This window comes from Nothobranchius furzeri, chromosome 17 (genome assembly GCF_043380555.1).
Source record: "Nothobranchius furzeri strain GRZ-AD chromosome 17, NfurGRZ-RIMD1, whole genome shotgun sequence".
In the NCBI taxonomy this organism is placed as follows: domain Eukaryota; kingdom Metazoa; phylum Chordata; class Actinopteri; order Cyprinodontiformes; family Nothobranchiidae; genus Nothobranchius; species Nothobranchius furzeri.
Genome location: NC_091757.1, coordinates 27,268,617 through 27,284,198, shown reverse-complemented (window position 1 = coordinate 27,284,198; position 15,582 = coordinate 27,268,617). Strand labels below are relative to the sequence as shown.

At 45.1% G+C, this 15,582-nt stretch overlaps 1 protein-coding gene across 2 annotated transcripts in view; it reads left to right on the top strand.

The window, feature by feature from the left end:
* The first annotated feature begins 8,335 nt into the window (after positions 1-8,335).
* slc4a5a (solute carrier family 4 member 5a) overlaps positions 8,336-15,582 on the top strand; it is a 48,688-nt gene continuing 41,441 nt past the window's right edge. For both annotated transcript variants that reach the window (XM_054731202.2, XM_054731201.2), the window contains exon 1: positions 8,336-8,474. The gene's annotated coding sequence lies outside the window, so the exon portion shown is untranslated. The remainder of the gene's footprint in view (positions 8,475-15,582) is intronic.

Sequence of the window (15,582 nt, the reverse complement as noted above, 5' to 3'; positions counted from 1 at the left end):
ATAATGATTAAGTAAAAATAAATAATAAAAAACAACAATAATAATAATAATAACAATAACAAGACAAGCCCAACAGTGTTTTGATTGTGCAATGAAACGCCTTAGGCTACTTATCTGTGTGACTGCGTATGGAGTCTATGTGTGTGTGTGTGTGTGTGACTGCGTATGGAGTCTGTGTGTGTGTGTGTGTGTGTGTGTGTGTGTGTGTGTGTGTGTGCGTGCGCAAGTTGTGTGCTGCAGTGTGGAAAGGGAAAAAAATTGTGCCATGCAGATGTAAAAATCCAGAAGCAGATAAAAAAAGGGAAAGAAAGGAATTATAAAGGTTAAAAAGAGAAAAAAAGAAGAAATAAATAAAAAAGTGTTGTGGGTGTGAGGTGGTGAGGCCTTCGAGCAATATGATGATTTAAATAATTTGAAGGAGTCGACTCGTTTACGCTAACATACTCCTCTTGCTGCAGCCAGGATTCTGAGAGAGAGAGCAAAGAGATCTGATTATCACAAATCAAGTCATTAACTAACAAAGTCTTAGAAAAATTGGATCTAATGTTCAACAACCCACATTTAATTTTTCTAGTTTTCTGCTCAGTTGAATTTGTTCTAATATTTATGAGATTTCCATGATTTGCTTTATCAAGCCTGATATTTAATCTGTGTGGTTTTGGTTGTGGGCAGGACACTGTCTCTATGGGGTAGTGGGTGGGTAACAGTACAGAAGCTGCAGAGGGGTGTGTTAAACTACGACTCTGCTTCCTGGTCTGGACCCTGGGTTGTCATGGAGGACAAATAAAACTGGACATGTTCCTAGAAAGAAGAGCTGCTCCATCCAAAGAGGGATGGATGCCATCTCTCCGCATCAGACCAGGTTTTCCCCAAAAAGTATTCCAATTATCAATGTAGCCCACGTTGTTTTCAGGTCACCACCTAGACAACCAGCGGTGGAAGGACAGCATGCGGCTAAACATGTCGTCACTGGTCCGATCGGGTAGGGGGACAGAGAAAATTACAGAGTCCGACATTGTTTTCTGCAAACTTTCACACTGAAGCAACATTAATTTTAGTGACCTCCGATTGGCGTAACCGGGTGTCGTTACCGCCAGCGTGAATAAAAATCTTACCGTATTTAGGCTCATCCTTAGCCAGCAGTTTCAGATAAGATTTAATGTCGCCCGCTCTGGCCCCAGGTAAACATATGGTTGCTGGAGCCTCTAATGCCACATTTCTGACTATGGAGCTGCCAATGATCAGAGTCTGCTTATCAGTGGGTGCGTCACTGAGCGGGGAAAATCTATTAGAAACATGGACGGGTTGGTGGTGTCCCACGGGCTGGGTTCTATGCTTCCTGCGTACCGTCACCTAGCCGGCCTGAGGTCCCGGCTGCTCGGGTTCTGCTGGAGGACCGCTACGGGGTGGTTCTGAGCTAGTTAGCCCCACGCTAGCTAAGTAGCTACGGCTGTTTACGGGCTTTTCAACAGCGCGGAGCCGGGACTTCAATTCCGACACCCTCGCCTCCAAAGCTACAAAAATGCTACATTTATTACACGTACCATTATCACTAAAGGAGGCAGAGGAGTAACTAAACATCTGACACAGAGAGCAAGAGATAGGAGACGGAGAAGCAGAGACATAAGTAGCCATAGCCGTGCTGAGGCTAAGTTAACTGGACAACAAACTGTTCAACACCAAATAAACTGCGTACGAACTCAAATGGTTCCCTAAAAGCTTGATGGAACAACAGAAAAAGTGTGTTTTAGCGTGCTTATGTGCTACAATAACTCAGAGATATCCTGTTACAGAGAAATTAAATCGGTTTTAGCGAGCCCCAGACACCAAACAGCTTCACGGAGTGCAACACTGAAAACAGGAAACAGGAAACGCCTTACCGCCAGGTGCAGCCAATCAGCAATCCAGACTGCCAAAGTTATCTTTCATAAGAAGATAATCAATAAAAGGATTTATATAAAGTGGATCCAGAAGTTGTAGCCCGTCTCTGCCTACAATATTTTGATATTTTTCACCCTGTTGGTGGTTTTACTGAGCAGGTGCCACTTTTGTCATACGTTTCTTTTTAAAACATGTTTAGACTGTTCAGAATACAAATCCAGGCTCTGTCACATTTGCTTGTTGTAATTAAACTTTGTAGGTGGGGAAGGTCAGAAAAGGATCCGATCATTTTGTTTTTCCCTCATTTACAGTGACGGAGACAACGGCTCAGTGCGCCTGGCTCTGGTGTTAATCAAGTTTAATTTTATCTATTTTCACAATAAAAAAAAACAGTTAAAAGCAGGGCTTGTGTTGTGTTGACTGGATAGTTCCCGTTTTTGACTATTTATTTTGACGGAGAAAGAATAGAAAGACCCCGACGCATGCAGACGAACTGACATTTTATTCGTTTCGCACATCGCAGATGTAGCTAAATCACTTAAGAAATGATTCCCATCTGAGCTGGACACGGAGCTCAGCGCAGCTCACTGTCAGCGCGTACGTGCGGCGCACAGTGAGCTGAAGATGTGGAGAGGGGCTTGGAGCACGTCGCAGACTAGAGCGCATGCAGGAAGATTCCTCCGACTGAAGCGAGACTTGTCACTTAGAAAATGTTCCCTGATTATGAAACTTTGGCTGAATAGCGCTTGTTCCTGTCTCCAATGTGGCGACACATCCAGGATCTGAGGAGAAGCCCAGAATCTCACATCCTCTTCAGCTCAGAAAGCGCCGATATGATTACGCACCAGCGTGACGCGTCAACCCGGTCTCACAGTAAGACCGGGTTGGAACTGTTCAGGTTTACGCAGACAATCTTTACATTTAGAATTGGCTTACAGGTGTAAAATTAATGCAGTAAAATATAAAGCATTTTATTTAAATATCCATTCATTATTTTACAAACACAGAGAGCCGCATGCGGCTCCAGAGCCGCGGTTGTCGACCCCTGACATAGACATAGGGAGAGAATCTCATTATGTCACGTTGCTGCATCGATGCGGAATCATGCACGGCTGAATCGCGATGCATCTTAGAATCGATCATTTTTCCTACCTCTAGTATGTACCCAGTTTCAACTGTGTATATTCCCCCTGTGAGTACTGGAGTGTATCTGGTATTGCTACTCTCCAACTTCCCAACATTATAAAACTGCCCATGCCAGTGCTCAGCCCAGACTGAATTACTTCGGAATCAGGCTTCAGTTACAGATGACAGACCAACCAGTCTGCAGTCAGTTTCGCACCAAATGCACTCTGCGCTGTAAGGCACAGAAAATATTTGATAATTTTGTCCCTCGGGGTATCAAGGACATTTCTTCAGCAATGATTCGACAGGAGCTCCTGTCTCACCCACATATCTCTTTATCCTAATAGAGCTCTTACTGTTTCCAAAGCACATTGTCAGATGTGTACTTCAAGTCCAGGTTTAGCAGCTCACACCTATGGGAAGGAAAATAAAGGAAAGTGAAATGAAGACATTAAACTTGAATTAGTAAAGTATTTAAGAGTCAAAATGCTTTAAACCCAATATGAAGCTGCTGCAACTTACTTGTAAATCTATGAATGAGGTCCTGGTTGAGCCAATTTTTTATGACTGAATGTGTCTTTGTTTTGTGCTTCGAACATTTATTAAACAGTTTTAACAGGTTAGGTTGGATAAAGGTGTAAATTTTTTGTAGTATCAGCTATGTTAAAATGTAAGGACATTATATATCTTAAAACTTTAGAAAGATGTATAGGGTGGTGAAAAATAATGTTCCAATTTGTAGTTTAAGTATGTTTAAATATGATTTGAGGGGGTCTTATATGTTTGAAATACCTAAAGTGCGAACTAATGCTAAGTATAGATGTGTGTCGGTTTTGGGAGTGAAGTTATGGAATGGACTTAATGATGAACTGAAGATGTGTTATTCTTTGTCATTTTTCAAGAAATTTGTAAAAATTTGCATCTTCCAAAGTTATAGAAACTTAGTTTGATGGCTAACCTTGTGTTGATTTGATTTCTTGATTTATCATTGCTTTTTCTTTAAATGTTATGCATCTTATCTATCAGCCTTGGTTAAGGATTTGATTATCTCTGTGGGAGTTAAGGATAGGCTAATTATAAGCCACTAGGCTTCAACCTGTTCCTTTTTTCAGTTGCTTGATTACTTTTATGTAAAATTGATAAATTGTTGTTGTTGACCGAATAAAAATATCTATCTGTTTATCTATCTATCTATCTATCTATCTATCTATCTATCTATCTATCTATCTATCTATCTATCTATCTATCTATCTATCTATCTATCTATCTATCTATCTATCTATCTATCTATCTATCTATCTATCTATCTATCTATCTATCTATCTATCTATCTATCTATCTATCTATCTATCTATCTATCTATCTATCTATCTATCTAATGTTACACTATAAATGTGAGACCAGTTTGTGTGCATCTAACTGGTAGCACTGGTTTACATTTCAATGGCCTAACGGGTCACCTGACATCATCACAACACTCGGTCCCAGGGTTGAGGGCATTGTGACTAAATCAGTCTAGATCAGCCTAAACAAGGTGAAGAAAGTTTAAGTAGATTTTATTTTTTCTTTGATTTTTGGAGTGGAACTGGTTTCTGTCTAAAGCCGATTCTCATGAGATGGTAAATCAGCTGTCAGTTTCTTTAAACTGGATCGGACAAATTTTTAATGTACTTTTAATGTTAAAACTAGAACAAATTCAACAAGGTGAACAGAAAAGCACCTTGAACTCTGTTGACTTTTAAAAGGTCTGACTAGTTTAGTTTTACAGTTAGTTTTTTTTAGAGCTAAAACATTGTTTTAAAATCACTATAAAATTTGACTTTGGGATGAGGAAAACGATAACCCTGAGCAGGCAAGAACGATGTGCTTATCATCACGTCTGAAAGGAGCAGGAAAACCTTCCAGCTTACCTCAAAAGTGCTTGACTTTGAGTTTTGGGACTGTGTAAGGATCCTAAACAGCTCAACAATTATTCGTCACAATGTTTGTTCCTTCATTTTTCATGATGGCACTTTGCATTTACTTCAGAATTTTATCCATTTAAGCCATTAGATGATTTCCAATCGATTTCAAAGTCTTTTTTGATAGCAAACATTTCCACTTGAAAGTGTAAACAACTTTCTTAGTTCTGTAAATATGCAAAGAAAATGAATAAATGAGACTGTATTTAGCTAGATACACAGCATTGGTTGTTGCACAGTAGAGTTGCTCATTTTCAGTAAGTAGTGGATAATGAGCAGTGGCGGTGGTGGTAAAGAGTACAGATGTTTTACTGTGTGGTCAGCAAGGTTAAATATAGAATATACTGCACAGTGGATGAGTAGAGTATTGGAAGGTTAAACTGTGAGAAGTAACCAACCTTTATGGACCCAGCAGGTAAACCAGTACCCAACCCCAGAAGCACCTTATAATACCCACACCTATATACAACCCTTACACCTACAAGAACCTTAAAAAGGACCCATCCCTCACTGATTACAACAAAACTCATGGTTCTCTGTCTTTTCAGTTTTTTCAGTCACACCCCATGAACTCGGTTAAATATTGAACCTGTGAACTACTCAGTGTTTTTGGCCAGAACTCACCTTCACCTGCTATTCAGACTGGCGCCTCTATCACTTCTGGGGGGCTGGATGAACTTCTCTACACCTTCATGATCAACCTGTAGATGGCGCCATCATCAGAGCACTGATCCAGTGACCTGTTCTGGCTCCATCTCAATCACACCTGACCGGTGCCTTCTTATCATCCTTTGGGGGCCCAGCTCAACTCCCTATCCTAATTTCTGGTGAGCCTATTTACACCACCCATCCCGTGGTTCCAGTCAGTGTCACCTCGTCACACCTGGTGGGTCAAGCCTCCACCTCGTCCTCTCCTCTGGGTCAGTGTGAACCATCTCTACATCCATCATGAAGGCACAAGTTGTAACTAAAGTATAGTCATCCTAGAGGTCTCAGAGCATCTGCTGCTGCACCCAGAGGTCAATGCTGAAGCCCCTGCTGTGCCGCCTGTTCCTGAGGCCATCCTAGCCGTCCTGCTCGGAGGCTCCCTGAGGGTCCCAATCTCGCAAGGTTCTGTCCGAGCTGTCGAGTCCAGAGTTTCCCAAAGGGTCTCGGTCTCCTGTGGCTCAGTCCAAGTTTCGACCTTCTCCAGAAGCTCTGCTCAAGCTCTGACCTTTTCCAGAAGCCTCACTATTGTCCAGAAGCCCTGCCCAAGCTCCAACCTACTTCAGAAGCTCCCTCCGAGCTCACCAAGAGCACCTTTATTGCCACTTTACAAGGGCCCACCAGCTCCTACTCCCTCGTTGATTTTTTCCACGGTCCTGTCGGCTCCTGCTTTCTCATTCACAGCCCCAAGAGACCCCTGTCTCCTACTCCCTCAATGCCAGCCCCCTGAGTCAGCCAGCTCTTGATTCCTCTCCAACGGCCCCAAAGAAACTGCTGGCACCTGTTTCCTCATTGCTGGTCCCAAGAAATTACCGGCAACTATCTAATATTCAAGAGGCACAACATTATATACAATGTCAAACAGTGATATCGCACGTGATCTCGTTCTTCTCTTTTTGGTTTGATGGTGTTACAACCCGTGCAGGTGGTCAGTGTGAAGGGGGTTGACATAAGAAGCTGGAGTGTGGTTGGAAGGTATAAATAAAATGTGTTTTTATTATAAAGGACAAGCCTCAGCAGGAGGAGGACTGCTTATATAATAAAATAACTAGAAAGGGAGGTAAACAACTCAAAGTGCTCTTATTTGTTCAAAACTAAAACTAAGATAAGAATTAAACCAAATTAAAAGAGAAAAACCAAAAGACCATTCAAGAGAAGTCTCTGAAATGTCAAAACTTAACCCAAAATACCAAAAAGGTCTCCAAAATAAAATCTCACCCATTTAACTTCTCTCCGAGCTGTAGAACAGCAGCTAAACACAAAAGGAGCCGACACTAATGTTCTCTAAGGAGTTCCAAGTTCCAGTTAAACAACAAACTGGGAATTTTCATAACACAACACTGACAACTAGCAGGATCCCACTGATCAGGGGGACAAACAACAACAGTCCTGTTGCCCTCGAACTGCTGACAGCTGCAGCTTTTATCCAAGTTCCTGTCATCAGCAAATAAGCTGCAGCTCTGGTGGTTTGAGGCTGCAACAGGAACGAGTGGATGATCTACCAAGCGTGTTCATTCCAGGCCTGGCGGTCCCAAATCCAGCATGTTTTAGTTTAACTCTGTTTAACACACCTGATTTCAATCAGCAGGTGATTAACAGGCTGATGAGCACAGGCCAATCAAATGGGCTGCATGGTGGCACAGTTGTTAGCACTGCTGCCTCACAGCAAGAAGGTGCAGGTTCAAAACTCGGCTGAGGCCTTTGTGCGCGGAGTTGCATGTTCTCCCCATGCATATGTGGGTTTCCTCCGGGTACTCTGGTTTCCCCCACAGATCACAACATGCCCTAACCCTAACCCTTTTTAACCCAGGGTTAAAAACTGTTCGTCGCTATGGATTTGCCAAATAAATAAACATTAACATAATCAAGCCTGTTGAATCAGAGAAACCTCTAAAACGTGTTGGAGGACTGGAATTGACTTGAATATCCCTTAAGCCAGGCCAGCTGCTGTCCATGGTGCTGAAGTGTGTTTCAGCACATGAGGAATGAGGTGGAGCTGTCCAAGGTGCTGGAGCAGCAGGAACCTGGCAGCCGTAACAAACGCTGGGTGGCAGAAACAATCCATAACCTTTGAAGACTTGAGAGATTTTGTGATCCAGGGAGTCCAGCAAGGTGGATAGTGGAGAAGCTGCGCCGCACCTGAGACACTTCCTCGGTGTGGACTGATGTGTCGCACAGTATGCAAGTAAACCATCCTGCTGCCATTCTACACCACTCATGCCTCAAGTGTGGATTTGGGGTTACACCCATCCAGCCTGCCTTTTTCTCAATAATAATGTATCTAATGTTACATGACAAGGTTATTAAATCATACACACACACACACACACACACACACACACACACACACACACACACACACACGCACACACACACACACACATTTCAAATTTTAAAAAACTATCTAATATTCAAGTTAGACTAAATATTTGTTCTGCCCAGACAGCCTGTAACTTAATTTTTCTAAATCTGTATGAAGAACAACTTCTTTACCACGTTTTCCACAACACCAAACTGACCGATCTGTTGGAACAGTGGGCTGTGAACCATTTTCTAAAACAACTTCCTGTCCTAACTCTCTGGGCAGTCCTTGTTTGCCCGTTATTGACCGCGTTATGAGACAAAGTGATATACAGCCAAAGAGAGAGCGACGGACAGACAGCAGTGTTCCTCTGTGGTGAGTTCGTGCCACCCAATAGATGTTAGAGGGTTAGGGTTAGGCCGGCATGATTTCACTGATGCAACTGAAGGAGAACAAAAGCAGTTTTCTCTCATCTCTGAATTCAACAAGCATCTAAAAAGGTAAGTTTTTATTTAATCTTACATCTCATCTACTTATTTGCTTTATTTTGGTATCATTACTTTCTTACCTACATATCTTTACCATTCCTTTCTTCCAAAATGTTGATTCAGACCAGTTAGCAGTTCTCAGTTCCTTGCCTGTAGTTCCAGACTTGGCTGATGTGATTTAAAGCAAAACACTAACAAGTCTAGCTTTTTGCCAACAGCACAGAGTTGGATTGTTTAGTGTTGATGTCTTGCAAAAGAGGAGAACTACTTCCTGATGAGTGGCAGAGTATTGTTCCTAAATAAATAAAACTCCTAATGAGCTCCACGTGTCCCAGAGGTACTCATCCTCGTCTCATTTAATCTATCAGAAAATGTCTGTTGGAAACTAAACAGGCTGCGTGGAACTCTAAACCAGGAGTGGCTCTGGAGCCATGAGAGCTATCAGCCTAACAACTTTGACTAAAATTATCTTTAAAGGTCGTGTTGTAAAATATAAATATCATAAAGAAATGCAGTTTTAAGCTTTCAGCTTCCTGATGAAATAATTGCATTTGTTATGCTCAACAGAATGACACTAAAAGTACCAGTAATGTTTTTAGTTTCAGGTTTTTTCCTTCTAAAATGACAGCAAATCACTTTTAATGGAATTTACAGAAGAAAAAGATGGCCACTGAAAAAGATTAATCTCAGAAATCTGAGAAAAAAAAAACACTTTTTTCTGTAGACTGCTCTAAAAATGTGTGGATTGTCTCTTTCCAAAGGGCCTGTAGCAGTCGCGGCCCTAGGAACGTAAAACTGAAGAGATACGTAAAGGTTGCAGACCCCTGCTCTAAGCCATTTGTATCTGTACCCACCTAATGCGAGTTAAACTGACTAAAACAATGTCATTTATACAAATGGACCATCGGTTGGTTTGTGCTGACAGTTGGTGCAGCACACAAGCACATTATGTCTTCTGAATCAGTAGATTTGGTTTCTGTCCTGTGCAGGGTGGGGGGTGTTTGGAGGCAGGGCAAGCCCATCGATCAGCTAGTGAGCAGAGCAACTCTCCCTCCAGCTGCCCACTGGGTGTGAAGGACACCGATGTGACAGCCGTAATTACAGATGCAGGAAGCCGGCACACAAACTTTCACAGGAGCAGCTCAAGCGGCCTTTTCTGGGCTCCAGTCATCCTCCATCGGCCACTTTACAGCTCTCATCCCTGCTGGGTGGTGATTCTGGCATCCTAAACCAAAACATACAAAGCCCAGTCCTGACTTGCAAAGACAAAAATGAAAAAAATGACCCACTAAATTTCATAACTGCCCTAAAATAAACAAATACTAACCTGCTCAAGCTAACGCACTTCCCCCCTACAGGCTGGACTAATGATGATGCTCGAGGACATTTCTATATGATCTCTTTTTCTTAGCTAAAGCTTTTTTAATTTTTTCCACTAATCTGATAATAACACTGACATTCTGTGAGAACATTAGAAATTTGAGAAAACTGGTTGAAACATGTTCTGTTCTTTGACGCCTCAGAACCTTTTCACCACAAAACTAAAATGTTAAAGGTGAAACCGTCACTTATACATGAGCCACAGAGGTTGGTGAATGTTGGTTGATCTGGTGCCCGCTGATGCAGAACAAGGCCACGTGAGTTTACTGTAGCCAAAACGCTAGGTAGTGATGGTGCTTTTGGACGTGCTGATAGTATAACTGAATGTTCTCTAATGCCCCCATGACACAGTCATGCTTTGAGTAGGTCACATGACTGAAACCCAGGTGTGTGCTGGTGGACCCTGCAGAGATGGGTTGAGCTGATTTCTGACATAGCTGTTAGGCCTGAAGGGTCGGTGGGTTCAGCTCCTTTCCCAGCTGGACTAAACTAGTAACTAAGATTCATTCTTTTCATCTTTTCTCTGGTCGAGCAACATCCATTTCTCAGTCAGTCTATTTGCTCAGCTTGCCGTGATGAACAGAAAGGTGTTCCCTCTGCTCTAATCTGGATCTCTAAATAAAATCATTGTTTCAAATAAACACACATTCACCTTTTTTTAGTCCACCAACACCTCTACCATGGTAGCCTGAGGGAGGTTGTCAGAGACATTCTTCTAAAGGCCGTGGCTTTCTTCTTGTTCCATGTGCACCATTGTAGTTTGGTTTCCTCCTGATGGCTGTTCTCTAGAAGCCACCCTGGCTGTCTCTACAGATTCTTACTAACCTGGCTCTTTGCTGTTTGAACTCTCCTGGGGAGAGTAACAGTAGCCTTTTATTTTCACAATTCAGACACAGATTGTAGATGAATGGAGTCCAAACAATTCAGAAAGGGTTTGTGACCTTAACATTTCTGATCAACAACTTTTGATCAGTTTCCACATGTGGAGATCTGACCTAGGAAACAAGATAAACCAACGTGACAGATAGTCAGCACAGTAAAATCATGTTTGCTTATTAATTAACAACAACTCAAGATCCCATTGCGTTCCTCAGCCAGCTGATTGTAAAGCCTCTGCGTTTGTCCTGGGTTGACCCCGGATCATCCTCTCAAAAGATCATGGTGTGTATGGTGTAGAGCAGCAGCTGTGAACTCTGAAAAATCATCTTGGTTTCACTTCCTATTTGATTTCCAGAGGAAACGAGACAGTGCTAAACACCAGTTGCCGTTTTCCAGGTCCAAACATCTCTGGTTGTCCGTGACTTCAAAAGGTGTTTTTCTTTTTAGGACTCTGGTAGTTTGTCCTAAAGTTGAAGTGGTAGCAGCCGGCTGTTTCTCCTTCTCTGGTGCTATTGAGCGGAGAACCTCTCACACCAGTGGTGTTCTGCTGCTAAATGCTTGAGTGTGCAATGAGTGGAGGACACAGGGAAGTGCGGTGGTTTGGTCAGACCACAACGGGAAGGTCCAATAGTTGATTTTGGTCTGAAACGTGTCATCGGTGGAGGTTTTTAAACAAACGCAGGAGAACCACCCTGTTATTTATTTATTTATTTTAATCTCTACAATATATTTATGGCTATACTTTATGGGCAGCAGCAGCTCAGGAGGTAGAGCTGGTTGGCCAGTAATTGGAAAATTGCCGGTTTGATCCCGACTCCAACCAGAGAATGCTGCTGTTGTGTCCTTGGGCAAGACACGTAACCCACCTTGCCTGCCAGAGGTTGTTGGATGGACCGGTGGCGCCTGTGCTCGGCAGCCTCACCTCTGCCAGTGCACCTCAGGGCAGCTGTGGCTACATTGTAGCTCATCACCATCAGTGTGTGAATGGGTGAATGATACTCTGTAGTGTAGAGGGAGTCCTCCCACTCTGAAAGGTGATATGCAAGCATACAGCATACTGTGTTAGAATGTTATTAAGATGCATGAAACATCTTCTAAGCTGCTTTGTTTTCCTGAGTTGCCTTTGCAGCTTTAACAAACAACTGCAGAAGCAGAGATGGAAATTTACCTTAAAACAAACAAAATTAGATTCTAGGTTTTATTGTAGTTTTACATGTTTTCTTTACTCCCCACCAGTAGGAAAAGGGACGACATAAGTGTTGCTGGTGGGGTTCGGTGTGTGAAGTGGTGGCACGTGTGAGAAGTTACTCTGACATTTATTCTAATTATGCACATTTTTATTGATGCAGTGTCAGCTTAATTACTTTCTTATTGATGTGCACAGTGGCACTGCAGCATGCAGGTCAGTGAACAGGAGCTGCTGCTGGTGGGAACGCAGCTGGAGGCTGATGTCCCAGATCACAACTGTGACAAACACAAATCATTAAGATGCACGTGCATATATGTACATATCTGACATGATCAGAAATGTTTCTATTTTCTGAGGAATTTTACTCAAAATTCATCCTGAAACATCTTAAAAACGATAACATTTGCAATCTTTTTCCAGTTTTTCTGAGTCTTGTCGTCTTCCTCCGCTTATCCGGGTCCGGGTCACGGGGGCAGCATCCCAACTAGGGAACTCCAGACCGTCCTCTCCCCGGCCTTCTCCACCAGCTCCTCCGGCAGGACCTCAAGGCGTTCCCGGACCAGATTGGAGATGTAACCTCTCCAACATGTCCTGGGTCGACCCGGGGGCCTCCTGCCGGCAGGACATGCCCGAAACACCTCCCCAGGGAGGCCTCCAGGAGGCATCCTGACCAGATGCCCAAACCACCTCAACTGACTCCTTTCGATCCGGAGGAGCAGCGGTTCTACTCCGAGTCCCTCCCGAATGTCCGAGTTCCTCACCCTATCTCTAAGGCTGAGCCCGGCCACCCTACGGAGGAAACTCATTTCGGCCGCTTGTATCCGCGATCTCGTTTCGGTCATTACCCAAAGCTCATGACCATAGGTGAGGATTGGGACGTAGATCGACCGGTAAATCGAGAGCCTGGCTTTCTGGCTCAGCTCCCTCTTCACCATGACAGATCGGCTCAGCATCCGCATCACTGCAGACGCCGAACCAATCCGCCTGTCGATCTCCCGATCCCTCCTACCCTCACTCGTGAACAAGACCCCGAGATACTTAAACTCCTCCACTTGAGGTAGGACCTCTCCCCCGTCCCCGGAGTTGGCAAGCCACCCTTTTCCGGTCGAGAACCATGGTCTCAGATTTGGGGGTGCTGATCCTCATCCCAGCCGCTTCACACTCTGCCGCGAACCAACCGAGCAAGAGCTGAAGGTCAGAGCTGGATGAAGCTAGGAGGACCACATCATCCGCAAAAAGCAGAGACGAGATTCTCCTGCCACCAAAATCGACACACTCCACACCACGGCTGCACCTAGAAATTCTGTCCATAAAGGTAATGAACAGAACCGGTGACAGAGGGCAGCCCTGGCGGAGTCCAACCCTCACTGGGAACAGGTCTGACTTACTACCGGCTATGCGGACCAAACTCACGCTCCTCTGGTAAAGGGACTGAATGGCCCTTAACAGAAAGCCACCCACCCCATACTCCTGGAGCGTCCCCCACAGGGTGCCCCTGGGGACACGGTCATAAGCCTTCTCCAAATCCACAAAGCACATGTGGATTGGTTGGGCAAACTCCCATGCCCCCTCCATCACCCTTGCAAGGGTATAGAGCTGGTCCACAGTTCCACGGCCAGGGCGAAAACCACATTGCTCCTCCTCAATCTGAGAGTCAACTATCAATCGGACCCTCCTCTCCAGTACCCTGGAGTAGACCTTTCCAGGGAGGCTGAGGAGTGTGATCCCCCTATAGTTGGAACACACCCTCAGGTCACCCTTCTTAAAGATGGGGACCACCACCCCGGTCTGCCACTCCACAGGAACTGCCCCCGATCAGCACGCAATGTTGCAGAGACGTGTCAGCCATGACAGCCCTACAACATCCATAGCCTTGAGATACCCAGGCCGAATCTCATCCGCTCCCGGGGCTCCGCCGCTGTGTAGTTGTTTGACTACCTCAGCAACTTCTGCCCCCGAGATTGGACAGTCCATCCCCAGGCCTCCCAGCTCTGGTTCCTCCTCGGAATGCGCATAGGTGGGATTGAGGAGCTCCTCAAAGTATTCCTTCCACCGTCCGACTATAGCCTCAGTTGATGTCAGCAGCTCCCCATCCCCACTGTAAACAATGTGAGCGAGTTGCTGCCTTCCTCTCCTGAGGCGCCGGACAGTTTGCCAGAACGTCTTTGGAGCCGATCAATAGTCTTTCTCCATGGCCTCACCAAACTCCTCCCATGCCCAAATTTTGCCTCGGCAACTGCCACTGCTGCACCCCGCTTGGCTATCTGGTACCTGTCTGCTGCCTCTGGAGACCCACAGACCATTCACATCCTGTAGGCCTCCTTCTTCAGCCTGACGGCTCCCCGAACCTCTGGTGTCCACAGCAGGTATGGGGTTTCCACCACGACTGGCACCGGCCACCTTGCGACCACAGCTAGCAACAGCCGCCTCAACAATCGCAGAGTGGAACAAGGCCCACTCGGAGTCGATGTCCCCCACTGCTCTCGGGACAAGGTCAAAGCTCTGCCGGAGGTGGGAGTTGAAGATCGTCTTAACAGATTCTTCTGCCAGGTGTTCCCAGCAGACCCTCACAATGCGTTTGGGTCTGCCAGGTCTACGCGGCATCTTCCCCTGCCATCTGATCCAACTCACCACCAGGTGGCGATCAGTTGACAGCTCTGCTCCTCTCTTCACTCGGGTGTCCAAAACATACGGCCGCAGGTCTGATGATACAACTACAAAGTTTATCATCGACCTGCGACCTCGGCTGTCCCAGTACCAAGTATACCGATGGGCATCCTTATGTTCCAACATGGTGTTCGTTATGGCCAAACTGCGGCTTGCACAGAAGTCCAATAACGAAACACCACTCGAGTTCAGATCAGGCGGGCCATTCCTCCCAATCACACCCCTCCAGGTCAAGCTGTCATTGTCCACGTGAGCATTGAAGTCCCCCAGCAGGACAATGGAGTCACCTGATGGAGCACTATCTAGCACTCGTCCCAGGGACTCCAAAAAGGGTGGGTACTCTGAACTGATATTTGGTCCATAAGCACAAACAACAGTCAGGACCCGTTCCCCGACCCGAAGGTGCAAGGAAGCTACCCTCTTGTCCCCCGGGGTAAACCCCAACACACAGGCAGAGAGTCTTGGGGCTAACAAAAAGCCAACCCCAGCCCTCCGCCTCTCACCCGGAGCAACTCCAGCAAAGGAGAGTGTCCAACCCCCTCAAGGACCTGGGTTCCAGAGCCAATGCTATGTGTCGAGGTGAGTCCGACTATATCTAGCTGGTACCGCTCAACCTCTGCCACAAGCTCCTGCCCCTTCCCCGCCAGCGAGGTGACGTTCCATGTCCCAAAAACCTGTTTTCTTGTCCGGGGATCGGACCGCCAAGGCTCCCGCCTCGGTCTGCCACCCGATCCACATTGCACCGGACCCTTTTTGTATGTATCGGATATCATGAGAAAATACCTTATTATGGAACTACTTTTGGTGAGGTAAAGGATTTTTTCTGTAAAAAGATTTACTGCCTTTTTAATTCTTTTCACGAAGTTTTACATAGTTGAGTGTAAAGATGTTATTGGATCGGCTATGAGGAATTCAGTACCTTTTTCAAATACGAGGACGGGGAAGCTGAGACAAAACCACCAAACACCTCATTGGTGGTTAATCAAGCGTGTGTGTATGTGTGTG